This window comes from Corvus kubaryi, unplaced genomic scaffold (assembly GCF_017639235.1).
Source record: "Corvus kubaryi isolate FWS band 111438036 unplaced genomic scaffold, C.kubaryi_AGA036_p1.0 66, whole genome shotgun sequence".
NCBI lineage: Eukaryota > Metazoa > Chordata > Aves > Passeriformes > Corvidae > Corvus > Corvus kubaryi.
The window spans coordinates 25,400,898-25,427,168 of record NW_024582054.1 but is presented as its reverse complement, the minus strand read 5'-3'; the positions used below and the strand labels follow the sequence as shown (position 1 = coordinate 25,427,168).

The following is a 26,271-nucleotide window of genomic DNA, read 5'->3' as shown; positions in this document are numbered from 1 at the left end:
GGTTTAAGGAGCTGCTCTCTGTTATCTTTTACTGTTTCTGCTGTGAATATAGTAAATTTTCCACAGTGCCATCACTCTCACTTTAGGACAGGACCCTCACTGGCTGAAATCAGCAATAGTTCTGTTTAGGCATTTAAAAGTGTCAGAGAGTCATGAAGGAATATTTGGTCCTTTTAGTTGCATGAAAAACCTAATAAAAATACTGTATTGCTCAGAAATAAATTAAAAGATTTTGAAAATCTCGGGTACAGAGAAACTTACCGATGTTCAGGACATGAGATCCCCTTTGAAGCAATATGCTGTATACTGCTGGTGATAGGCTTTCATTAGCTTTATTAGCTTCAGCTTCTTAATTTATACTCCTGCCATCAAGTCCTCTGTCTCCATTCTCTCACAGACACTCTCTATAGTCTGGGTGCATGAAGCTTTGTTGCAGTATTTTGCAAACACACTAGAAAGTGGCAATATTGTTAGATGTGTCCTTAGATGCCCTGTGACTTGCAGCAGCAGCAGGAGTGATGATCTTGTATTTAGTATCAAACAATAGCTCACTATAGAATTTTCTAAACTAGAGCTGGCTTCTCACCATGTCCCAGAACCAACCTGGCATTTCACAATAGAGGAATCAAATGTCTTTTGGCAGCATCTGATGTCATCGTTGCTTAGGGCCTGATCTCAGAATTTGGCTGTCATGAGTCACTCCATCTACTTGTTGTGTAAAACAGAAAAAATGTGGGCATCAGCAGTGCTGTGACCTTTATACAGTTTTCAACAGATTGAAAGAAGGCAGAACTGTTATTACTAATTTTAAACCGCTAATATATGTTGGGCTTTTTCAACCCATGAAGCTAATGAAAGTCTATCACCAGAAGTATACATCATATTACTTTAAAGGCAATCTCATTTGAACCGAAGAACTCACAAGCAAAATGACAGTGGAATGTGCTTGGACAGAAGCGTTGCACCTCATTCTCCACTGTCCTGTCATGGGTGATGTATTGCTTTTGGCATATTAGCTAAAGTTGCATTGAGAAGCAAAAAAAATGATCACTCTTGGGTGCAGACATCACATTTGGTGTTCAGAGTTATAGTTTATGCTGAAGACCTGCTGAAATTCTTCAGAAGAAAATATTCTGTACAATATGCATGTATTACTAATTTGCCAAACCTCTGAGGCTATTGGGAAAAAACAGGGGTTTCTTTAACAGGTTGTGATCTGGCTGATCTGGTCTGTTTGTAATATACAACATTTATCACTTGTGGAGCTTGACCAGTATAATAAATCAGTTGAGTTCTACTTAAGTAATATTTGAGCAGGAGTTAAGCTGTGAGTGAATTATGGGATGATTTCATATGGTGGTCATCAGCCATGGATAGTTATGTGAGGAAAACAGACCAGAGCTTCATATCCTGATCCTTTCCTATATTCTTCTACCTTTAGTAAAGTTGTGTTGCTTCTGCTTCCTGTCTTATTGCAGGTACTGATTGAAGACAAGTAGAATAAAGTGATTGTATAATAAAGAGGATTTAAAAAAAATATAAACAATATATTAATACATAGGAGGTGGTAAAGGATTACCACATTCAACAAGGCAGAACAAGTTTAAGATTTTAGAGCTATCTTTATCGTGACTTGTGTGGTACACGTTGATGTCTGAAAGTCCATTGTTTTGGGGAAAAGGCCTTTATTTTAATGTTATCTTTCTGAGTATGGTAGTTGCATAATAAAATTTAAAAATGTGGTGTTTAGGACTACAGCAGGAAAAGATTTGACATACTAGCAGTTTGACAGTTTGAGCACAGTCTGCTAGTTGTGCCAAGCTTTCAGTTTCCAAATCAAACTTTTTGTCTGTGTCCTTCAGATGGTCTTTCTTCCAGATATTGGAGTGGTGTAGTTGGACCATGGAGTTTCATCAGTGAAACTGGGTAGGTCTATTCTGATCTGTTCCCAGTTGAAGATGGGATTGAGGATATCTGCAGTCTTCTTCTGTTACAAAGATCACAGTCATTTCTGCACACCTCATGCTGCATCATATATACTCAGAACCAGAATTTATCTCTGGCAAGAGCATGCTTCCTGAATTATGTTTGGCATGCTTGTTCTCAGTTGTGAAGTATTTATCCATTTCCTGGTGTCAGCTACTGAATCCAATGGGATTATGGTCCCATTTAAATAAAATCCAGTCTTGTCATCTGCTACTGAATCCAAGAATTATTATCACTTGTTTCATGGGCTTCTTATCAACAGTTTATTTTGGCCTGTTGGTCTTGAAACAGTTTCATTACACCTCATCAGCACCTGTTTTTACTAATTCATGATGTGGCTGAAGTTGAAGTGCAGGTGGCTCTGCCATCTAGTTTTATTTGGATCTATCGCTGACTTAATAATATGAGCAAAAATGGCAGATGAGCGTCTGTCTGCCTTTTTCTGTAATAAATGTACATAAAGAATCCTGCATCTGCTAACTGACACTGCAGATTGCTTTCCCTTCAGTGGAAGTCTTTCCAAATGGTCTCAGAAGCAGCAAGAATAGATGCTTGTGGTTGTTTTTCCTGGCGTATCAGTGGTGTATGGAGATACATAGTTTCTGCTTCCTCTGTTTCTGTCACTGCAGTTTATAGGTTGGCCATTAATTTTTCTGTCAAATTGCAGTCTGGAGCATATGTGTTAGATGGCATCTACAGTACATGGCACCTGCACGCTCCATACTGTTTGCTTAATTCTGTATCAATATATTATTATTCTATTCCTTTCACTGATCTCTTCAGTTGCTCTTCCAATGAGTGGCATGTTTCTAAGACTAGGTCTATTGCTTTAAAAATGTAAAACTGATTTGCTTCTGTTCTTTCTGAGATTAATTGTGGGTGCCAAGAATGAGAGCTCTGCAGTATAAACATTTTTTTCTTGGTATTCAATGCAAATACTTATTCAGGTAAAGGCAAAACAAAACACTTTTGTATCTGCTGTTCTTTTTGGGCTCCTTGAATATTTTGATGATCTGTTCCAGCATTTGGGGGCACTATTCCAACAGGATTGTCCTGATCATCTTCCCCCCCACTGTAGCCCCTCTATAGTGTTATACTAATGACTTTTCTTTCCTTCCATTATAAATTCTGCAGGGAGACTTAGTTCTGGTGTTCAGTTTTACTCCCTGTACACGGATTTTGTCTGGAAATCCACCATGCCTGGCATCACTCCATGTTGATGATTTCTTTTGTTTCTCACCCTTATTTTGTCTCTTTCTAAATTGTGTTTCCTATATTATTGTGGAACTCACAAGACTGACCTCTGCTGTCATCTTCCATATGCCACATGCTGAGTAGTAACATAAGAAAACAACACATTTCTTAAGGCTTTAAATTGAGAGAGCTGTAACAGAACTGAAGCCTTGTGGCAAGCCAGTGTTCCCAGATGGGAAAGACTACATTTAAGGCCTTTGGTGCTATTAATTTTTAAAGGCTGCAAAGAACGAATAAAGTGTGAGTGAGGCCTGATGGCTGACAGGGATGGAGAGGCCTGAGCTAACCGTGGTACAGCAGTGCCCCTCTCAGCACCAGTGCCCCTGACTTCTCCCTGGCTTAATTTTGGAGCAGTCTCAACATGAGGTCAGGGAAGCACTTCCAGTGGGAATACACTTGCCAAAATATGCCTTTATACTTTAGTGCTGTGCTGGCAGTAGTGTGGTGCTCAGCAGGTGAAGGGGAGGGAGGTGCTGTTACAAAGATGTTTGCACTGGGAGAGGTGCAAGTCAGGTGCAAGGCTGCTGAGCTATTTTGAGGGTTTTTCACTCTTTTTAGCCTGTTCTGATTAGTTTATATCTGAGGGCAATATTTTTACAAATTGATGATGAAATGTAATCATTCTTTGTTGCAATTCTGTCTAAATTTACGAACTTCCACTTCCCTGAATGCCAGGAGAAGTAAACATGAGAGGCTCAGTGCTTTAACAGACTCCTCAGATAATTGTCTACCCTAAACACCTCTTTCTTGCTTCATTTGTTTATCAAAATCATCCTACATGCTCTCTAGTTGTCTCTGGGGCTTTCCTGCTGCCTGCTCTATCTGTGCCTGTACTTTTGCCCTTTCTCATCCTTGGTGAACTCAACTGAACAACAAATTCATTGCCCTGAATTTGAACTTAGTCCCTAAGGAAAATTGCAGTTGTTGGTTCTTTTACTAGGCCTCTGTTTTGGGTGCTGACCTCCAGTGTTTCTTCTCTTCCATGGAAGTGTTGTAACCAGAGTTTACATTTAGCCTACTATGTTCTACTCAATAAAATGTGACTCCTAAATTCAACTCCACTATCAGATATCTTTTCTATTCATATTTATAAATGCCACTGGCTTTGTTGTATGCTGTCAAACTGCAGTTCTCCTTTCCCCCACATCATGTTTTTCTTGTTTTGCATAAACTCCATGTTTCAGAATAGAAAATAATTGGCTTTTAGGGTCACTTAGGGAAGATATTTTGTTTTCCCAGGTGTCTGGGTGGGGCATTTTAGCCAATCACATTTATTACTTTAAGAAGACCTCTCAGGCATTTGAACTTGGCCCTATTTCCTGCCAATAACACCTGGCAAGAGAGCTAGATAAGTTAGATTGCAGATTTATTAAAGATTTATTTTAGGTAAGGCCTGTTTGTAAGATATTTGTGTGCCAAGTTATGTCTGGAGTAAAACTTTATAGCAAACACTAAATCAGAGACAAGCAGTACAGAAAGAAATGTAAAGGGGAGTAAAATAGAAAGGCTGACAGATCTGTAACTATAATAAAAATTGTTGTGGAGAATTCTATGCATTAACTTAGATAATTGCCAGAGTCGTAAAATCCAGATTTTTCTGTCTTCAAGACTCCTGGGACCTGCTGGAGAAGAAGAAAATTAAATGTAATGGTTCATATATAATTCAGAATTTTGTTGCTTTTTATCATTCTCAAAAGAGTAAAAGTGACCTACTTTCTATATGTTGTAGTTTAGTGGGAAATTCCCCTGACTCTCAGTGTTAGCATGCTTGTTCTCTTCTTAAGCAGGTGCTAACTCCCATCTCTGCTTTACTACTGCTGGCATAGTTTGTGCTAAATGTGTTGTGACATTCTTTCCTCTCAATGTACGGTGGAGATGGTTGTGCTCCTTCCCAAATTCCAGTTTTGTTAAGCTTCTGGGATTAATGCAGGATCTAAATTAATTTTCTGTATGTTAGTTGTCAACCACAGTAGAAGTAATTAAATAACAAGCTCTCCTCTAAGATTTGTGTTTTTAGAATCAGTAAGTTATATGTAATGATGGCTTAAAACAGAAAAAAAGAAGATAAAGCTCAAAGACATGTATAAAAGGGCACCACTTCTTATTTATTTGTTACAATGTATATTTGGAATAAAATGTGAAGGAATAATTAGAAATGTTCTTGAAACTCAGAGGAGAGTCAGTATTAGTGCCATTTTAAGGATGGATTTGAACTGGAAATATTTCAATCCAGAAGACTTCTTCCAATCTATATTTACAAAATCCAAGGACAACAGTCTAAAAAATTGGAGCGAGGAAAACTAGGAAATTTGATGTAAGGTTGCAAATCAAGGCTATCTCCATTTACAGTACAACACTACAGAAGTATGCTAGAGAGAGTATGAAACCAATTGGTTCTGATCTTGCCCTCCAAGAAGAGCCAATTTTTGGTTTTCTGGATCCAGCTCTATATGGAGAAAAAGGAGAGAAATTTAATGATTCTATACTTTCCCATCATATTGCTGAACTTATTCGTGATTGAGGAAATTCCTCAAATTTTTCAGTGCTTTTTCTATTCCCTTCAGGGATAGAGACAGATGAGGGAACATGTTAATCTTCTTTTGCTGAAAAAGAAATTTCATTGACCAATAAGAGATTCTGGGTTGTATGATGGACAGTGCTCTAGTTACTTCTCGAAGAGAATTGGCTACACAGTTTGATTCTCAGGTGTACGTACAAGAAGCAAAACAAAATAATATTTTTCACTAAATGAGATGTATCCTTTAGAACTGTTTGTGGGGAAATATTTGAAAAATAAGCATGGTTCTGTTTAGCCATGTTCTATTTAGTTATTTATTTGAAGTAAGCAGTTTCATCCAACTATGGATACTAGACCAGTTAGCAAGAGGACTTGTTCATATATTTTTGTTTTACTTTTTTGATCCAAGTCCTAGGAGTTGGGAGTTCGGTTCCAAAGGGAATGAATTTATGTATGCAGGACACGTTGTTCAAGGAGCTAATACTTACAGTAAACAGAGAGAGGTTGCTTAACTGTTGAGTAATGCTACAACAGTTATTTCCAATATTTTGCAAGAAACAATGTTCATGCAATGTTTTACCACTAGCAATTTGTTAGTGGTTTTAATTTAATGCCAAAAAAATCTCTAAGGGCTGTAATTTCAAAAACATGGAGCATCACACATAGGGAACTGTACCCTCTTTCTACTTTGTAAGGTAAGACATACATGAAAGAGACACAGTTTTTTTCTCCCATTAATAGTACTATAAAATCTAAATAGTGTAAGAACACTCTCGTGACATCACAAATAGTAAATTATATCCATTGAAAGGAGATGCATGTGTGTGCAACTTATGTTACAGGTTAAAGATAAAGTCTTTAAAAATGCTTTGAAGAAAGTCTTTTTCCAATGAATTACTTCAGGAAGGCAGATACAGTCAGAAGTAGCCTTATTTGTCTTCTGTTGTTGAAGCAATGATGTGTTTACATTATAGTCAGGTCAAACCTAGCAGAACTACAAGTCTATATGCAATTCTTTTTGCAGTGTATTACATTTATTGTGAATAATATTTTTAAAGTGACTGGAAATAAATTATCTGTAAAATGTCCCTGGAACTCCCTCCCTCCAGATCCTATAAACATTGATAATACTTCTCTATTTAGCGTATTTCTTTGTAGCTTAACGGTATTGCTAGAAGCTTTCCTTTCCAGTGGAAATAGGAGGAAATTTCCTAGCGGAGGTCAGCTTTAGCAAACACTCCTGTTAATGCAATTCTCACCAAGTTCTTCCATTTGAGATAGAAGCAAGTTCTTATTTTAAAGAGGGAGAACTAAAGGATGAGGTAGATGAAATACCTTTGAAATATCTTACTCCTGTTAAGCGGCAGAGGGAAGCAAAAGGTTTTATCTCCTGTGCTTTTGCTTTCTCTACTGCTATGATATTTGTGTAGGTATGCATACCTACATAGGTATATAAATATTTAGATATCGATATTGAATAGAGACATAGTCCTGAGCTAGAGTTGATTAATATCTACTTTTCTCTAACTAGACATTTGAGTCCGAAATACTGGAGATTAAACATGAATATTCTGAAGGGAAGCTAGGACTTTCCCAACATTTCTTCCACCAGTTTAATAACAGTTTCTTTACTGGTGCAATCCTATCATTATCACCTTCTTTAAAAACAGCAACATAAGATCTTCTTGGCCTGAAGTAAGTAAATTAATGTGTATTTTTTATGTGGTATAATACTGTGCATGCCTACATACATACACAGATTTTTCATGAACATATCTACATTGCATTAGCTGTCATGGGTTTTCATTCAGTTCCAAGCTGATTGGTCGTTGGCTGCTTCATTTTGTTAAAATCTGAATAAAACCTTAGGTGGCCCTTGGAAAAGCTTGCCTTCAATGAGGACATAGAATTTAAGATATGGGACATATCAACTGATTATTATTTCCATCAAACTCACTCCCAATTAGCATCCCCTTGTGAAAATAAGTATAAAAGTAGGTTTCCTCATAATTTCTTTCCTCTTTTCTCTGACCATTAATTCCTTTAATAACTATGAGCAGAACCTGTATCAGAGAGTCTGTGTGGCCACACCCGTGCCTTTTAATACAGAAAATCCAGGAAATATTTAGGTATTTATGTTAATGTCACCCTCTAGATGATGCTTTGCAGATAATATGTTTCTTTAAAATACTCCATGTCTCATATTCTTTGGTGAAGCATCCACAGGACTGGCTTTCCATTCAGATGTTGACATACACATGGTGGTACGTGGAACAATATCCATAATGGTTTGTCAGACTCCTCATGAAATTTTTGATGGGATACTAGCTTGTCAGCTTAAAGGCAAAGTATGCAGCCACGTCTTGTAACATGGAGTGTTGCAGCAGAGATTTCTGCAATATGTATAGACAGCGAGGCCTGTAGAAAAGAAATAGGGACCGATTCTTGGTAGATGTTTCAGAGATCTTTATTCTCCAGCCGCATGGCCGGGGGACTGCCAAAGAACCCGGCAATCACAGGACCAGCAGGGTCCTTCCCACCCAGGAGAACACAAAACAACCAATGGGGAACAGGATTGACCAGGGAGTAGCGAAACCCAATAGGCCGTGCCTCTACTCCAGGGTCCCCTCCCCCCAGACCCCACGGCAGAGGGGAGGAACCCCAACAATGGAGAAAGAGCACAGTACTAATACAATCACATGAAGGAAAGAAGGCTGTGCAGGAAACCTGTGACTTGAGCAAAAGAGGCAGATTAATTGTGATGAAGTTGCTGGGAAAGACTGTGCTTTGGGGTGGAAAAGTAAGCATGGAGTTATCTGGAAAATGACTGTGAGAAGGACATAAAGAGATGCTGAGCAGGACAAGTTCCAACCACCCAAATGCACATCAGGGGTGTGAGTGCTTGGGAAGATATCTGTAGCAGCGCAAGACATGATGTAATCACAGATGCAGAATTAAAATATCTGTTCTCTGTTGTGAGAAATGGTCCAACATATTTTCTTTTGTATTGTTAAAAGAGCTTAAATAGCAAAGGAAGATACAAAATAAAAGAGCAGAAATTAGTGCAAAAAATGCAAAGAGGTGAAGAGGACCTACTGAGTTGGATTGAGAGGTGGAAGTGGTGATACAGAAGTGAAAATAATACTTCTGTAGAAATTATAGATGAGAATGGAAGGAGTGAAATGAGAAGGCTGAATGTAATTCCATTACTGCGGAACTGAACAGCATGAAAGGAAATATGAAGGAAACGTCAAGGAGGCAGCAGATAAAAGAAAGGTTGTGTTAGGGTGGTGTGTCACTGGGGAAATGATTTTCACACTGATTCTTGTATTTTCTCCAGTGTGTTTCAGTGCTTATTGCCTTTCAGAACTGATAACTTTCTGATGATTGGATGTCAAAATATTTTGTTCCACGAAGGAAAAATTTGCTGATGAGATTTCATAGGCTTGTTTTGTGTGCCATTACTTGTCATTAACCATGTCTTCTTCCTACTGCCCTTTAGACCCGATATAATGCTGCTTTATACATCTCCTCCTAAAGAAACACTCAACATGAGCAAGTTATAAAAGTATTCTACAGAGTTTGCCAACACTTGAGGGCAGGAACACTCAGACATCTTTGAATACTTTGGTTCTAATTTAGGACTAACTGGAACATACCTCATCTCCACAGTGTCATTTTCTTTAGAAAAGAACATTGGTTTCATATACGGAACAAAAGGATGATCATTAAAACCCATCTGTGGGCCTCTTTAATAAACAGAAACATGAGATAACCCAAAGAGTTTTTGCACTGCAGTACACTGAAACTTCATGTCAGGGAAGTTTGCAATGCTCAGAGATTGTTGGGAAGTAAGAAAGTAGAAATCCTTAACTATTAACCAACTAAACCATTAACCAACTAAAAATCAGTCCCCACTCTAGCAGATATGAATGTGTCCATTGATACTGCATTCCTAGAATCCCTGAGCAGTAGCAATAAAGTGTCCATATTTGCATATCTAAACACTTATGAAGAACTTCTTCCTCTAGAGGAGTAGAAGTACCTTTGATGTAAATAGTGAAACCTTTTCAATATCCACTTGACACACACATATTTTTCCACCAGTGAACATGGACCAGTACAGCTGTGAAATACACAGAGAAAAGCTGGTCAAGAAAAGGAAAAATTTACCAAGCAGAAATACAAGTTTTGGAGCATGAATTATCAAAACTTCTTATCTTCTATGTGAGGGGATGGTAGAAAATGTTATTATTTTGGATTTAGTTGCATAGGAGCTGGGTAAAATTTGCATTTGGATATTGAGGATACATATAAACGCCCTACCATATGATAAAAAATTGTACTTGATATATGGACTACTATTAGTAAAATTACTTCAAAAAGAGCTGGTCACCCTGTTTTTCTGGGTTGTCTGTAAGGTTAAAAAAAAGTCCAAAATTGCACCATTTTGCTGTTGAAAATGGGTGACCTTCCTATTTCTTTTCCTGAAGGTGAGTGTAAATGAAAGACATAGGCTAGAATGTCAACCAGCAATATGCCAGCTATGGCATGGGGGTTGTTCATATCCAGGCTGTTGCCCAGCAGAAAATGAACACTAAATGAAAAGTCACTTCTCCTTGATAAAAGGTGGAAGAAGCTACCTTGCATTCATGGCAGGGCTAGATGACATACTATAAAAGACTGCTGTATTTCACCCCTTGCTCTCTAGAATACTGGAAGAGGGAAGAAAGTACGGAGAACCTTGAAATTCAGAGCCAATTATTCTTCCCAAGTTTTGCATGGTTCTCAGGATGGTGAGTAATGGGTTGCTGTTCTGCACAGCAGCACAGCTGTACAGCTACTGGATTTGCTTCAATAAAACATCAACTTTTCAGTAAAAAATTGGCTGCAAGAAGATAACAGATGTACAAAAGAAAATAGGGAAAGAATAACTCTTAACATCTTTATATTTTATTTACTAGAAATTTTTAAAGGGAGAAAAAGCTTAACTGTTATGGCAAGTTGATATTTTTGCCCTTATAAACTAATTTTATTGTACTAATTTGTTCATATTATTGTACCACAGATAAGAGCTCTATTGTTGCAGCTTGGCAGGTTCATATTCCACCTTCCTTTTCCAAGTACTTGTATCTTTGGTACTATTTAAATGGCAACAGAAGCTGGCAAGATTCTATGGCTATACTTCTTGTTCTTTAAAGAATAAAAACCACCCTGGTTAACTCTTGTCTTTGCTTAGTCTATTGTTTCAGTTTCTTTGAAAAGACAATGGCAGACATTTTACAGGAGAGAATTATGGCTCAGTCTTTAAGAAGTTTATTTCTGTTTGCTAACAAACGAGTCTTTTGGGGACTTTGTACTTCTTGTATTATAGTAGCAGTCATGGACACTAATTCCCAAATATAGGCTTGTAATTTCTGTTTGGGGTTATAGTCACAGAAATATAAAAGGCACAGGAGCTAGGACTAGTGACATAATCCCAGAAGTGTTACAGAAAGAGAGGTCATGATGCCCCTTGAGTGAAGCTGTGAGTGGAAATGTTCGGGACTTACTGTCCCAGTAAACCTATTGTCCTCATTATATGATCTCTTTGTGGGCACCATACAAACACATAACAAAAAAGCTGTCTCCTGCCCAGAAAAGCTTATTTTCTAATTTACAGCTTCTTTGAGCAGCTACTGTCCACAATAAATCTCCAAAGGTTGCTTTGTGTTAACTGTGTTAACTGTGTTAACAGTCCATGAGAGTTTTCACTGAAGCAAGTGCTGAACTCAGGCAGCACTGACCTGCACGTGCTCCTGAGTGTTTACACTGGAGTGGCTCTGGCGGCCACACTCCATCCTGTCCCTGCCAGTGTCATAAAAGCTGGTGTTTACAAAGGCATGGAAGGGAGGGAAGCAGGCAGTGATATTTCCTGAGAATAGTTTCCCAGTTCTGCAACACTCTGAAAGGCAGGGACTTCTTGAACCAGATATAACGATGTGAGTTTGAGGTGTCTTTGCCTCAGTGGATTTCTCTTCCATGAACTTGTCTAGTTTTCTATTGAACCCATGTCAGCTGCACCTGGGGTACAGTGTTCCACTCCAAAATTGCTTCTTATTGTGAGTGTGCCTTGTTTTGCTTGTTTACAGGCTGGTACCTGCTAAGTTTCCAGGGTAACTCAAGTTGTTAGGACAAGCAGTACTTTCTTGGGATGGCCCCAGATAAAAGATGTAACCAAATGCGCACTTATTTTGCAGAAAAAGGATGAATATTATGATACTGTGGATATCAGCGCTTAAAAAAAATACGTATTTTAATAATTAAAAGCTTCTATAGGTGATAGCTAACCAATATAATGTCAGGAAAAGTCACTAGTGCTGGGAAAAAATCCCAAAAAATCACCAAAGAAAAACCTCCAAACCATTGCTCTGCCTAGAAAGACCCAGTGTGTGTAACAAGATAGTCTTGTTCAGAGCCTTGGGAGACAAGACAGACAAGTGTGTGTTTTTGTTTATGCACCATTGGATTTTTTACAAATAGTGGTTCAGAGATTACATCAGACGAGATTTTTACTCTCCATCTCTTTTTGCAATTCACTTTTAGATATGGTATGTCTACAGCATGGTTACAAAAATTATTTAAATTAACCTAACTAGAACTTCATGCTGCTGCAGCCAAACTGTGCAACTGTACTCATAGTTTACAGCCAGCAGCAGTGTTTCCTCTCCACTGCAGTAAGCTGCCAAGTACACACCTTAACTTCCAGAAGTGACCACAGGAGTCTTCATTTGCTAAATCTTTTTAAAATGCATTTTTCACTACACTAATTGATAATTTGAATGATGATAACTTCATCAGAAACAGAACATCTACTGAAAAATTTTAATGTCTTGCAAGTAAAGTTTTGCATGTTGTACAAACAGAAATTCACTCTACAGTTTCACATGAATGCTTAAAATACTTATTAAACAAGTCTTTGATTTCATGCTGGGCCGAGGTTTCCTTCCACATCTGTAGTAAATTGTCCTAAGGAACATTGATTCAAAAGAACCAGATTGTCTTTTAGTAGCCTGGTTAGGATAGGCAGATGAGTCATGAAGATTACTGTTATAGTTGATGTCAGGAAAAAATCCCCAGTTCTATGTATTATATTTCAGTAAGTAAAATGCATAAAAATTTGGTTTCTTTAGCAAGATCATCTGGTTTCACTAAGTCTTCTGCAACGCTTTGAGCAGTCTATCTTCTATGTCTGTGGGATATGAATGGATGAAATGCTAGAAAATAAAAAAATGGTAGAAATTTATGTGCCAGTATATATTGCCACTTGAGAATTTTCCAGTATGTGATTGATGGTTAAGGTTTCTGCATCGTGCATAATAACTCCAGGTGACTTCTGCAGACTGGATTTAATTTGAATGGTATCTGATGTAATTTAATGAGCAAATTGCCCTTTATCTGAACAATGGATCCTGTAGCACCAGTTCTTGCAGGCTTTCTCTTCAAGCAGAATAAATAATTGTCCTTTCTGAGTTATTCCTTTGCCTCTTTTTGGGAAGACTTCATCTGTCTTCCTGGTAGTGAGGGAGAGCTGTGTTACAGTGTTAGAAATGAAGACAATCTACCTTACAGGAGAATGCTTTTCTTCATGGCACTATTTTGCAAAGTAGGTGTGTGTGGCAGGAAACTTACTTTTATTTTTTTAACTGGAGGCATACAGTGTATAAAGTGAAAGTTGAGTGGAAGCCCAATTTGAACTGGCAGATTATACACTAGGATTTGAAGAAACAAGGGCACATTAGTATAACGTAGAAGGAAAACCCAGTGTGAACCAGCCTTCTTGAAAAGGGATTAAAAAATACATTTATTTGTGATAATACTTATTTTAGGGAGTAGGAAATGAGCCAAAGTAGAAATTATATTAGTCTTGCAGGTATTCCAAAGAGTGATGTATACAAAAAGACAGCTAAATAATTGTGGGAGTTATGCTCTGCTTTGGCATTTGTGTTCTTCTCTCTTAATTCTACACATGGCTACATGTAACCATGGCAGGTGAAGTCAACTTTTTGGAAACAACTCTAAAATGTTCTGGTTTCAGCTGCATATGTCAAACCTCATACTAGTGCTGTTTCTGATTTCTGTCTTGCATAGTAAATGGGCATTGGCAAAAATCCAGAGAGTAATAGTATAATCTTGACTTTCAGTTTTGAGTTAGACATAAGGAAGAAATTTCTGCTCTATAATGTAATTTGAAAACCCAACTTATACTTTGACAAGAATTAAATATTCTATCCATATCTGATTTGCTTTTTATTGATGATCTAGAGCTGGTGTGGCCATTATTTCTGTGAAAAACTGCTCAGTTTTCTTCAAGCATTTCTCCCTATGCTGTTTTACCATCTGTTGATGAATGTAAGTAAATATTGTTATTGTAAAGATACTCTCTAGTCTGGCCTGTAATGTGTGATCCAAATTAAATCTTGGCTCTCTGGGGAGTTGGTGATTTTTAGTGGTTCTGAGTATGTGTGACTGAGAGTGTGTATAAAAACCACAAACCACCAAGGTCACTTTTATTTATTTATTTGCTTAGGAGACCCTGCCCCTACTTGGGGAGGGAGTGCTAGAAATCTGGGTGCATGAGCTAAGTTCTCCTTACATATGGAGTGAATTAGGACAGCTGAGAGAGAAAAATACTACATTTTCCAGTGTCCATCATTATGAAATTGGAATACGTGTTAAGCAGCTGCCAACTTTACATGCTGAGCAGGATACTGACAGTAAGCTTGTCATCTTTAGGTTGCTCATTTTACCAATATGTTTCTCTTTGGTCTTGATGGGGGAAAAACTTAGGCAATCTCAAATATATTAAGTAATGAAGCACATCAAGCTAGAATTGTTTAAATTTAGGCACATTAATAATGCATCATCTCTTTTCTGTTCAGAAAAAAATAATAACAAAGGTTACAGGACAAAATTAAAATATAATCAAGTTAAATAAAGACAGAGTGTCCCCATTGTGGGAAAAGAATTAGCCTAAAACAGCTTGAGACGAAACAAACACATAGCAGGTCTATTTTCTGTATCTGTAAATAAATACAAAATGAAACACTGAAAATTGACCTAAGAGGCTCTCCTTGATTTTGGAGGAGATAATTCACTGAAAATGTCAGAATAACAATAGGCATATGTCAGGTGTAGGTGAAAAAAGAACTGAATTCTTAAATAATATTCAGAAAAGTATTTAAAATAACTCCAACAGTGTGTGGAATGATATTCTTTTGGGTTATAGTTGTCTACACAATGTGATTCTCAGTAAGTAAAGGAAAACAGGGGAAGAGCTTACTTTTCTGCAATATTTTACAATGTGAAATTAGGCCATTTTTCCAGATGTCTCTGTTATGTATCCAGTTGGGCAAGCCAAAAGGGTATTCTGCTATTTCATTGAATAGAGTTCTTTGTAAATCAGGCACACTACATTTATAAAGTGTTTGGCTAAGCAGCTACCTGAACTGATGCAGAGATCACAGATGAAATATACTCAAAATTAATATCATGTGCTTTAACTTGTGCTAAGAAGTATTTTCCTCACTGAAGTGTGAAATGCTATTGGGAACTGAATTTAAATCTTAAGAATAGGAAAACATCTAGGACTTCATTTCCAAAGATACAGAAAGCAAAATGAGTGCAAAACATATTCTGTGAATCAACCATATAATTCCAATATGAATAATGAAATAAATTTTAATGATATTACTAGAGGGCGAATTAAGCAGTTCCCAACTGATTAAAATGATATTGTGCACTTCGAAGCAACACGGAATAAGGCATCATATTGGAAACCTTGTGATCAGAGAAACATTCAAAAGTTCTGATCAAGTATATCTTAAAGACAGGCCTGAATCAATGTCCTTTGTACCCTAATCCAAACTAAACCAAAATGCTGAGGTATGTAATACTCATGTTGTTAGTGTGTCATTCAGAACAACTTCCATGATTCAAATTAATGTATAATGAATACTCCTGGCTTCTGTTAGGAACTCTATGTCCCCTCTTCTGGACAGCAGAAATTATTTCAACTGTATACCCTGCATGCTGTCATAAAAGAGACATTTTCATTTACTCTCTCAGTTCCAAAGGTTAACTCAAACTGTTTAAAGTGTTTCCACTAAATATAAACTAGGTTTTCCACTAGCTCTTTTATGTTTTTGATTTCTCAATATTTCTCAGTATTTCTCTTGATTTGGCAGGTCAGTCTGTTTATATAGGCACTGACCATGATTACGTTCCATTGGTTTTCTTTTGCAGGAGGCAATCAGAACTTTGTAGAATCAGGGTTTTTTTTTTTAAAATTTCCAAAGTTCTTCTAATTGAGAGATGAAGAGAGACAGAAGGAGACAGAAAACTTGGTGTTTTTTTAACAAATACATTTTTAAAGCATATTTACATAATGGCAACTTTCTTAATTGAAACTTTTTTGAAGAAACACCAAACTTGTCCTAATCTGCAAAAGTCCTGCTATAAAAAGCAACACTATAAGAGCTAGTAGTCTAGACATGCTAATATAGAATAGTTCTAGTTTAGGAATATAAAGCTGATTAGGTTCAGCCTGGAGTTGCTTCTTGAGTCATTGCTGTGATCTAAAAAATAGCTACCATTTGATATTTCTTGTTTCAGCTTTATCTGAAGCATTTTGGAGTAAGAATTATAGGGGAAAAGTACAGTTCTTCTAATAAGACAAAAACTGACAGAAACGATTTTACTCAAAAGTAAGCAAAAATTGCTGTGAATTGGAATGAAATTTGTAAAGTACTGGCACTAGCACAGCTTGTTTTAGTACTACAATTAGAACAAGTCTGCAGCCTTCATATATCCAAACTGACATCAGTCTGGAATGACTTTTCCAGAAAGAGTAGTATGGTGAAGAACAGAGTAACGTGTAGGCATCCTCAGCAGTGGCATGCCAAACAATGAACCATGTGGTTTACTTGCTCAGTATTTAAAAAAGAAACTGCTACAACATGAGTGTATTTCCCTACATCCACCCAGAAGGCTTGACATGGTGCAAAAATGGATAATTTAAATGTGTGACTAGGATACATCTTTAAGAAAGCTCTATCTTACAGCATGGTATGAAATGATCTCATGATTTGTAAATAGTTTTCCCAGATTAATTATAATCCTGAAATTCAGGAATATTTTAAATCACCCTGATTTTATAGATAGATTGTAGTCTTTGCATGTATACACATGATATAGATGATTAGAGAAATGTACTTAATTCAAACCAACTGCAATCATGAAATTACTTTTTCCCATTAAACTGTACAGGAGGTTGTGATTACATCCTTTTTATTTTTAATATGAGTTCCCTGCAATTCCCAAGCTCTCAAATGTTTTAAACCAGCTGTAGTAGTAGGACTTTTAATTATACTCTTGCTTAGTGAGTGACATATAGCTCTTTCTCAGTTTGAATTAGCCCTGGACAAACAGATAGGAGTAATGTGAACTAAAAAATTAAATGCAGAACAGCTGTGGATAGAAATGAATGCCTTGATTGAAAACACTCTCCTGGTAGTTTTCTCAAATGTTGCTATGGCACAAAAATTGGGTTTTTATTACAGAGTTTCTAAAGTGACAGGTGTCCTTTAGAGCAGCTTTCCTGCCTTTTACCTTTAATTTCGAAAACAAAGTTGTTAATTTGCAATTTACTTCTATATATTGAAAAAGGCAGCACATTATTGTTCCTGCAGTGGCTAAACCCCCTTTCCCAAAAAAATGCATCGGGACAGAATCTTTTCTGGTGAAGGGTGTAGCCTGCATTGGGTATAATTTCTGATGAATTAGAGGTCATTAATGAGTTTCCTGTAACTGAAAAATAAACCATAAAATTTTTAACTAGCTGAGACATCAATTAAAAATGTATTTTTGATAAAGTGTATTTCTCTTTTTTAAAAATTTTAATTTAGAAAATATAAACATTTTGTTTTAAAAATAACCTGTGCCATTAGATATATACTAATTTCCTCAATTGAACACTTAATATTTGATGTATTTTTACTCAGGGTAGAGAATATTAATAGTACTGTACAAAAAAATGACCTGAGCCTTATTTCCATCACAGTATCAATTCTTCAGTGCCATGGGAGCTTTTAGAAAATAAACAGGAAAAGTGAAACAAAACTGCCAAAACAAGACCATCTTAAAGTATGGCCTTTGGAAATGACACTCCTAACTGCCCAGGTGCTGTTGGATTATTAACTGTGTGAGCAATAGCTCAGAATCCAACAGATCCTGGGTTTGGTGCTTCTCAGCTCAGTAGCACTTTGTGTAACCAACCACACAACTTTGAAACAAATAACTCAGGGCAAGAATCCAGAACAGTTGCAAAAGCATAGATTTTTCTCTTTGTCTAGTGTCATTGCTGAGTGTGACTTCTCATACCCGGCTGTGTTTCTAAATTCACTTTCTATCTGCTTTGTCTTGTTCATACTCAGGATTTAACTAAGTGCGCAAATAGCCATCACAAATCTCTGCTGACGTCCACAGCTAACCATTGAACATGAACTGAAATTTAGACACTTGCTTTTAATATCAGTATGATATTAGCCTGAGGTAAGTGTTACAATGCTTGCTGGGGACTTGGTATGTTTAGAGACATGCCCCTGCAGACATGCAGCTGACAGAAACTGTGGCAGCATGAGGCACAAAACCTCAAGTTCTTTGGAAAGGCCATATTTTGGATGAGCTATATCACTTGTTTAAGCTCAAAACCTCTCAAGGATGTCCTTTACTGTGGAAGGCTGGAAGTATGTACCAAAATCTCCCTGAAGAGTCAAGGGCAAAAAGCTTCTCCTGGAAGAATTCAATCCAAAAATCTAACCCACATACATTGACTCTCTCTACTGCTGGAGGAACATGCCTCTCTTAACCAGTTACAGAAGGTGTCACAGGTAGCCAGTTTTTGTGCCTAACTCAAATTCTTGACTTGGGAATATGTGTCAAATACCCAGAGCAGTGTATCAAAGACATGCTGAATAGTGTTTTTTTTGTCCATTTCATGGGGCATACTACTAGAAGAAACTACACCAAGCTCCTTTTGAAATCTCTGACTTAATGCTTGAACATGTAGCACTGCTAGTGCTGAATGCCCTCTTCGCATAATAAGTTTCTATAAGCCTATGTAGTTCACTTGGATCAAACAATATCACTACTCTGAGATTAAATTCTGGAATCTTTGGCCAAATCTTCTTCAATTCTGTGAAAGGTTATTGCAGTCTTCTAGCTGGTATTAATTAGTAAATATTTTCCACTAGAAAAACAGCTAAAGTCAGAAAATTTCAGTTCATGTGGCATGAATTGTTTATATGGCTGACATTTCTGTCACCTGCAGCTTCTTAGAGATTGATACATTTGAGCTTTTTACACTGCAAGATGAGCTTCATGAGGCTATATTAGAGAAAGAATGGAGAATGAAGGCAAATGTGGATTTTGCAGTTACATCTGAGCATAAATTGGTTTGCTTCATATTGCTTCCAAGTTTTCAGTTCTCTGATTTTGGATTAAAACGAACTAGTTTAAACACAAACTGGTGCAATTATGAAGAAAAATTATTGTTCTTTGATTTTTATGCTCTGATAAAAGTAATGCAATATTCTTAAAAATCTGATGTTCAACCTGAATTCTTAGGCTACTTCAAGGGAATGTACAATTGCTAATCTTTCACCACTGAAATTTAAACTTTAAGTAATACCCATGTCCAGGCCTTCTGAATGTGAGTTGAGCATCTTTTACAAGATCCTAAAAGTAGGCTACAAAAATATTGCTTTTCTAGCTCCATTTGATAGAAATGGATTCCTGTGTAGTATTTGCAGAATCCCTTACCACAGTTAACTTTGTTCTGGAATCTGCAAGCCATTTGCTTTTTCAGCTGAAGCAAAGCAAAATAAACAATGCAAAATTTTCCTGAATATGAACAGTGACAATATAAGCCCAGCTGCTGTAAGAGGAAGCTGTTAGTACTTACTGATATAGGGGTAAATCACAAACTCTAAAGGGCTTTCCTAGGAGACATCCAGAGAGGAGTGGGAGGACAGTCATTGCCTTCCTTTACTTAGGCAGCACGAGAAGGACAGCTCAGCCAGATCTTGGACATGAAATTTCTTCCCACTAATAAGAACTAAACTATTTTTAAAGCACTTAGAATGTTTTTTTAGCTATAGTAATAATAATAATGGAGTTATTAATATAGCTTCACTCTGTCTAGACAATCTATATCTAGATGAAAATGATGAGAACAAAAAGAAGAGAAACAGATTTATTTCTGAATTCAAACATCTTTAATTCCAAAAGTTTCATTGAGTTCCCACCACCCACCATGCTGAAATGACACCAGTGGACAAGAAGTTGGCAGAACACGACACTTACACAAGCATGCACCGTTATTTTTTTGGATTGCACCAAGCACCCAATGCCATGGTTAGCAGCCAGGGCTCAAAGGTTGCTGTGTTTGGCCAGGGCTGATATCAGAAGTCAGGTGGCCCAGTTACAGAAACAGAACTAGAATGTGGTGTGAACAAAACAGATGTGTCCCCAAACTCCTGCAGATCAGCACAACTCACCTGACCTGTCCCACCTAGAAACCTATGGCCCTGTACCTTTGCACCACAGGTTGAGCAGCCTCACAGCCTTACGTCCTTTCAGTGCAAGTGCTTGGTTCCTCCTGCAGCAGCCTCATTCCCTCAAGATGCAGGTAATCTCTTACAAACCTGTGCCATATGTGACCTTCCACCCCCAGAGAAGCTGTCCACTCCCTTCCTTTGCCCGAGAAGAAGCTCTTCCTCTGGGAGCAGGTCCTTCAAGTCAAGCAGATGCCCCAAACATTTCTGTAGAGCAAACTGCCCTCTTCTTGCTTCCTACCACCTACCTGGTGCTTCATGGTTTAACACTTATCCGGGATAAACTGTAACGCTTCCAGTAATGGTATTCCTAAATTTTTATCCCATATATTGTCTGGCATCAGGAATTTGGCTAGCTCCTGAATGACAGAGGTTATTCCGCAGACTAGCTCTCCCTCACAGAACTTTTATTCTATTCCTAATGTTAAAAGGTGCATTTCAACACTGTTTCATGATGTTGCGGGTCTTCCATTCATTTTTACTAGGTTGTGCTGTACTTAGTATCAGGAATGTCAAATGCTTCTGCTCCACCGAAAGTAAAGAGCATGACTGCAATGCTGACCATTTTTCTTTTAGTGGTTCATAACCCTCCTCAGGCACAGTGCAGCTCTGTGGAAATATTCAGTGGTTTTCCATATTTCTGGATGTTTTAAATTCTGCTTATTACTGTGATTTCGAACTCTTGTGTTTCCAACATTGAAAAAAAGCCTTGAGAAAATGTTCTTGCAGACCTCCTCATTGAGAGGAGAAGGAAGGGGGGAAATACTGCGTATCAGTGGGAGTGGCAGTGTTTTACTGTGGTGAAAGCATCATGCTATTGTTATATCCTTAATGCCAAACTGGGATACTGCACAAGGATCCTCTTCTACCTCAACCCTAGTCCCCAAATCCTCAAATCCCCCAAACCTGTATACCACCAAATATCACCCAGCCAGCAATCTCATCTTCCCTGATGTCTACGTACCAAGGCCTTCCCACTCATGATCAGTCTACTCCAGTACTATTGGTGTATTTTCTTTGCCAGGTCACCCCAGTCTTGCTGAGATTATATCTTGAAGCTTTCTCCTTCACTGTGTCCTGGATACTCATCTGTAAGTTTCCTATTTCTGTCTACATTCAAATCCTTTTCCACCTGTGCCTTCACCCCATTAACCTCTCTCCCCATTCCAAGTCTGTATGTCTGTAGGAACAATTACTGACAAGTCCATTTCTGTTTTTAAAGCTATGGATTTATGAACCTTCCCCATGTCCTCTTTCATTCCCTTGGATGCTAGCGCCTGCTAGCTGGCTGAACTTATCCCCTTTCTTGGATCTGCCCTCAGAAATAAACAAGCCCCAGCTCTTGTTTCTGGCAGAACTCTAAGAAAACCTGGACACTGGCAGCAGTAATCAAAAATCTGCTCAGGTGGCAAAGAAAAACAAGAGAAGTTTGGGATGAAGTGTCCATCTAGAGCCCTGTATGGACTGCTGTTCTTCAGTTCTTGATTTGTTTTACTCCTGGTACACTTTGCTCTTGGTTCTGTAATCACTCAGGGGCACGAAGGCCAGCTCCTGAAGGCCCACTTAAATCAGCATCTGTGGCCTAACTGATCAGCATTACGTAAGATTAACTTCAGCATGAAATAACTTAAAGGTACATTGCTGCACAACATATACAAAATACATGACCATGTGAAGGATGAGCAAATTGCTTGGCTTCGTTCTCCAGTTCTGTAATCTCTTCCATGTGGGACCATCCCTGCACCCAGTCAGAGCCCTCATGACCTCCATGGAGTTCTTTGCTCCCCTGCCGTGGCCCTGGCCATGAAGCAGCAGCATTTGACACGATCCTTGAAATTACTTTTCTAAAGCTCTTGTTTCCATATGTAATTTTGTAGGGCTTTAATGAGGCTGAGGGACAAGCGCAATGAACAGGGAGAGAAGGAACCTGGGTTTGTGCCAGAACATGTGGTGGATAGTAGTAGTCTGATTTCTAAAATGGAGGTGTTGCAGCCAATGAGCTCAGTATTTCCCATATTAATGAATTTTAAGGTTGGCAAGAAGCTGCTTAGACAAACACAAGAAGCATAACTAGGAAGGATAAGAACTACTCTGTTAATATTACTCTCCCCCACCCACATCTATGTACACAAAACCCCCTCTGTTTATTTTAAGTTCTACTCACATTAAACAGTGAGATGACTTTAAGTGACCAGTTTGGAAACAGTTTGGAAATATTATATCCACAGATAATTTTGTTCCCAAACTGAATTATATGTGTCAAACTGCAAGTTAATAATTTAGGCCATGAAAGAAATAATAAGATAAAAAAGGATTTCTTATTGTCAGTCAGCCATATGTGTTTCAGAACAATTAGTGGTTTTGAATATTTGGATGCGGTTTTTGTATTGGCACTTGCTGGGACGACAGCAAAGTGACAGTGAAAAAGAGTAGTATAAAATTTTAATTCTCTTGATACTGTCCAGAGTAGCAATATTTTTTCCCCCCTGAGTTATTGACATAAACTTCCATTTTGATTTTATTCAATCCTGAAAGGGATGATGCTTTAGGGTTTCTTTTATTTTTTAACTCAAAATGAGTTGAAACACTTATTTTTCCAGGTGTCTTAGCTTTTCAAAGTCTGCTGAAAGGAGACAGTATTTGTTTATAGTAGACTCTTCAATTTTTTGAAGGTTTCCATTGGAACTACTGCAGAAAGATAAAATGTTTTGCACATTTACCATTGTATATTCTCTTGTACTTTTAACTTCAACCCCAGTATATTTCCTTTGCATTTGTGCTTTGAATTGGTTTCACTGATAAAGACATAATAAATTATACATAAAAGAAAGTGATCTTCTAAGATGATCATTAGGCAGTTCTAACTTGTAATGCATCAGAGACCATATGCTTTGTGCATTGGCTCACAGCTGTAAAACTGATTTGAAATTACCAAATGAAGGCTTGGTGCCTGTTTCCAGTGAAACCAATGACAAAACTTCATTTAATTCAATGGTTCAGAGTGAACTGTGCAACATTCACAACTACAGATTAAGAGTTTTTGATTTTGAGCCAAAGTCTGGTTTTTCCTTTTGCAGGTTTGCAATGCTGAAAATGTAGGCGAACCCCCTCCACCTTTTTTTAGTGCACGAAGATATTAAGAAATGTGGGTTTTCAGTCATTTTAGTTTCTTCACTGTTTCTTCACTGCAAACCAAGGTTTAGTAACTCAGGGCAATCAGGTGTAAGGAAAAGGGGATGGAAGTGTCAAGTGCTTCTGGTGACACCTCATGTGATATAGAGAGCAACATGGCTATGTGAGACCTCATATCCTCTCAAGGGCTTGAATGGACAGGTTCTGTCCATCAGTGCCCATGACGTTGCCAGACATACCATTCCACTGCGGATTCCATTTGTAGTCTGATCCTGAGCTCAGGCAGCAAAAGGAGACACCATTTAGTTTACAGGAAGAGGACTGTTCAAGCACCAAAGGGACATTTTGGGAAATGTGCCCACCATTTGTTAAAAATCTATGTAATTAATTTTTATTTTTGTGCAATATTGTATGCAACTTTCTGTCATCTGCACTAGGACAAAACTTGTAACATGCCTCCAAATTAATGGTGGAAGACTTCCAAACTATTGAAGGGATTTCTGAACATATATCCCCTTGAAAGAAAAGTGGATGAGTGGTGTCTCTTTCACACTCCTCTTGTTTACTTCCTGAAGAGCTTTTCCAACTTCTAAAAGATTTCTGCCCCTTTTAACTTCGGAAAAGAGGCTAGGCTTGTGGCTTGTAGACTGAAAGTGTTCACTGTCTAAGGAAGTTTGAGCTTCTTAGAAGGGAGTCAATATTGGACTTAAAGCAAAAACCTATCCCTAATCCTGGAATCATCATGAAGCAGAGAATGTTAGAGTCATTTACAGCTGCCTGGCATTGTTGCTGAGGGACAAATTGAAACGGCTGGTCTGCCAGGCTTGTCAACACCTTTGAAATCTGCTGCCTAGTCCAGTCCCCCAAAAGACGCCTTGGAGAGAGTCAAGGAGCCAAAGTGACAGACACAGCCAGAGTCCACCTACTTGTCGCATTTTCTTCCTTTGTTTCTTTTCCTCTTTTATAATTGCCTTTCTTTTTGCTTGTTCTTATCCCAACACTAATGTTGTAATATTGGTAAGTGGTTTAATTAGAAGATTTATTAACTTATGTTTTTAATCTTTTTACTGAGAAAATGTACCGAAAACTTAACATCAAAATAAAATCTATTACACAATCCAATAGCTGGGTGCAGTCTGTCCCCTTTGAATTCCATGGCTAAATTCCCGTTGGCTTTCATGGGAGTCTATTAAGGAAGAAGCTAATGTTATTTTGTAATATGTATGCCACATGGGGTCTCAATTTAGTCACTTAACTAAAGCCACCTAAACAAGTGGCCTTCTTTTTAGTGATGTGAATGACTCAAGTAGCTAAATGGGAATAAAAGTGCCTAATTTTAGTACATCCACAGTTGAATATGGTAACCACAGTCCAGTACTGTATCTTCATCTATATGGGCTGGCATTTATCAGTCATGCTGGGAGTGGCTTAACAATGAGTGTTTCAAAAACACTTCTGTTGTGTATATCCTGTAAATATCAAAAACAGATAGCAAAGGAGACAAGTAAATATGAAACGAAAATCTGGGATTAGCTTGACAAAAATAAATTAATGCCTGTCTGAGGCTTTGCTTCATGTTAGTAATTAATCACCTCTTTTCAGTTAATTTCTAATATTTCAAAAAATCGATGTTTTAAAAATACAAAGCAGTTTAAACTGTTGTCAGAACTGGGGATAGAGTTTTCCTGGAGTAGCATTCTTCAATTTGGTGAAGATCCAAGAACTGGTTAATTTAGAGAAGAAAGTGTGTAATGCACTTGGTTATTAAACAACAAATTATAAACAAGTGCTTCAATATTTGGGAGATCATGACCTCCAACATCACATAATTTTAAACAATTAGGTTTCTAAGTCATAGTAATATAAACAAAGACTCTTAGAATTTACAAAGCAATTCTTTGCTCTTTTCATAGGACGAATATTAAATTTTTTTTTTGTCAGTTTAAGGATTAAGGCCAAATCTGATTTTTTGTTACCCCTTTGTAAAGAAGAATTGCAAGTTCCACTAGTAAAGATTTAAAAAAAATGCATATATTCATAAAGTATGATCTATATAAGAATAGATGTAAAATGATCTCCTGGCTTTAAGTGTTAATCAACATATACATTCATACAGAGCATATGAATAAACCCTCTCACTTGAGACCACATATTTTATTCCTTCAGCACTTTGGCGTGTAAGCTTTGTGAATTATGCACATATGTATAATGAGAAATGTCTCATAATGTTTCCCTTCTCAGTGACACAATTGTGCTGGAGTTCTTTGCTTTTTGACAGCTTTCAGTGTGTGATCATGGGTTAGACTTCCTTTGGTAAACCCTGGACTATTCTTTACTTCATTTCCTCTGGGGAGCTGTGTACAGCTTCTGCATGTTATCTCAGTTCTCCAATTTTTATTTGAACCTTCTCAAGAAAGTGACAGCATTCCTTCTGGCTTCAACTTACTGGTGTGCGAGATGCCTTTATTGTTTATGAGAAAGGCATATTCCAGACTATTCTAAAGTGTCCACCTTTCAAGCCTCAAGCTTACAGGATGGGAGAGCCTAATCTTCAGAAATATATCTGCCAGTGGTCTTGCTTTTACCTTGTATGGGTAAAAACCACATCTACTTGGTCAGATTGTGTCATCCCACTTCATCATCCCAGTAATAATTTCATGCACCAAAATTTGCAAGGGCTTGAAAAGATGTTCCTATGCCCTGAAAAATTTTGTTGCACTCCTGCTT

The 26,271-nt window shown here is 37.6% G+C and overlaps 1 long non-coding RNA gene across 1 annotated transcript in view; it reads left to right on the top strand.

Annotated features, from left to right (window-relative positions):
* Positions 1-26,271, top strand: part of LOC121673594 — a 272,596-nt gene that overhangs the window by 154,463 nt on the left and 91,862 nt on the right. The window lies entirely within an intron of this gene.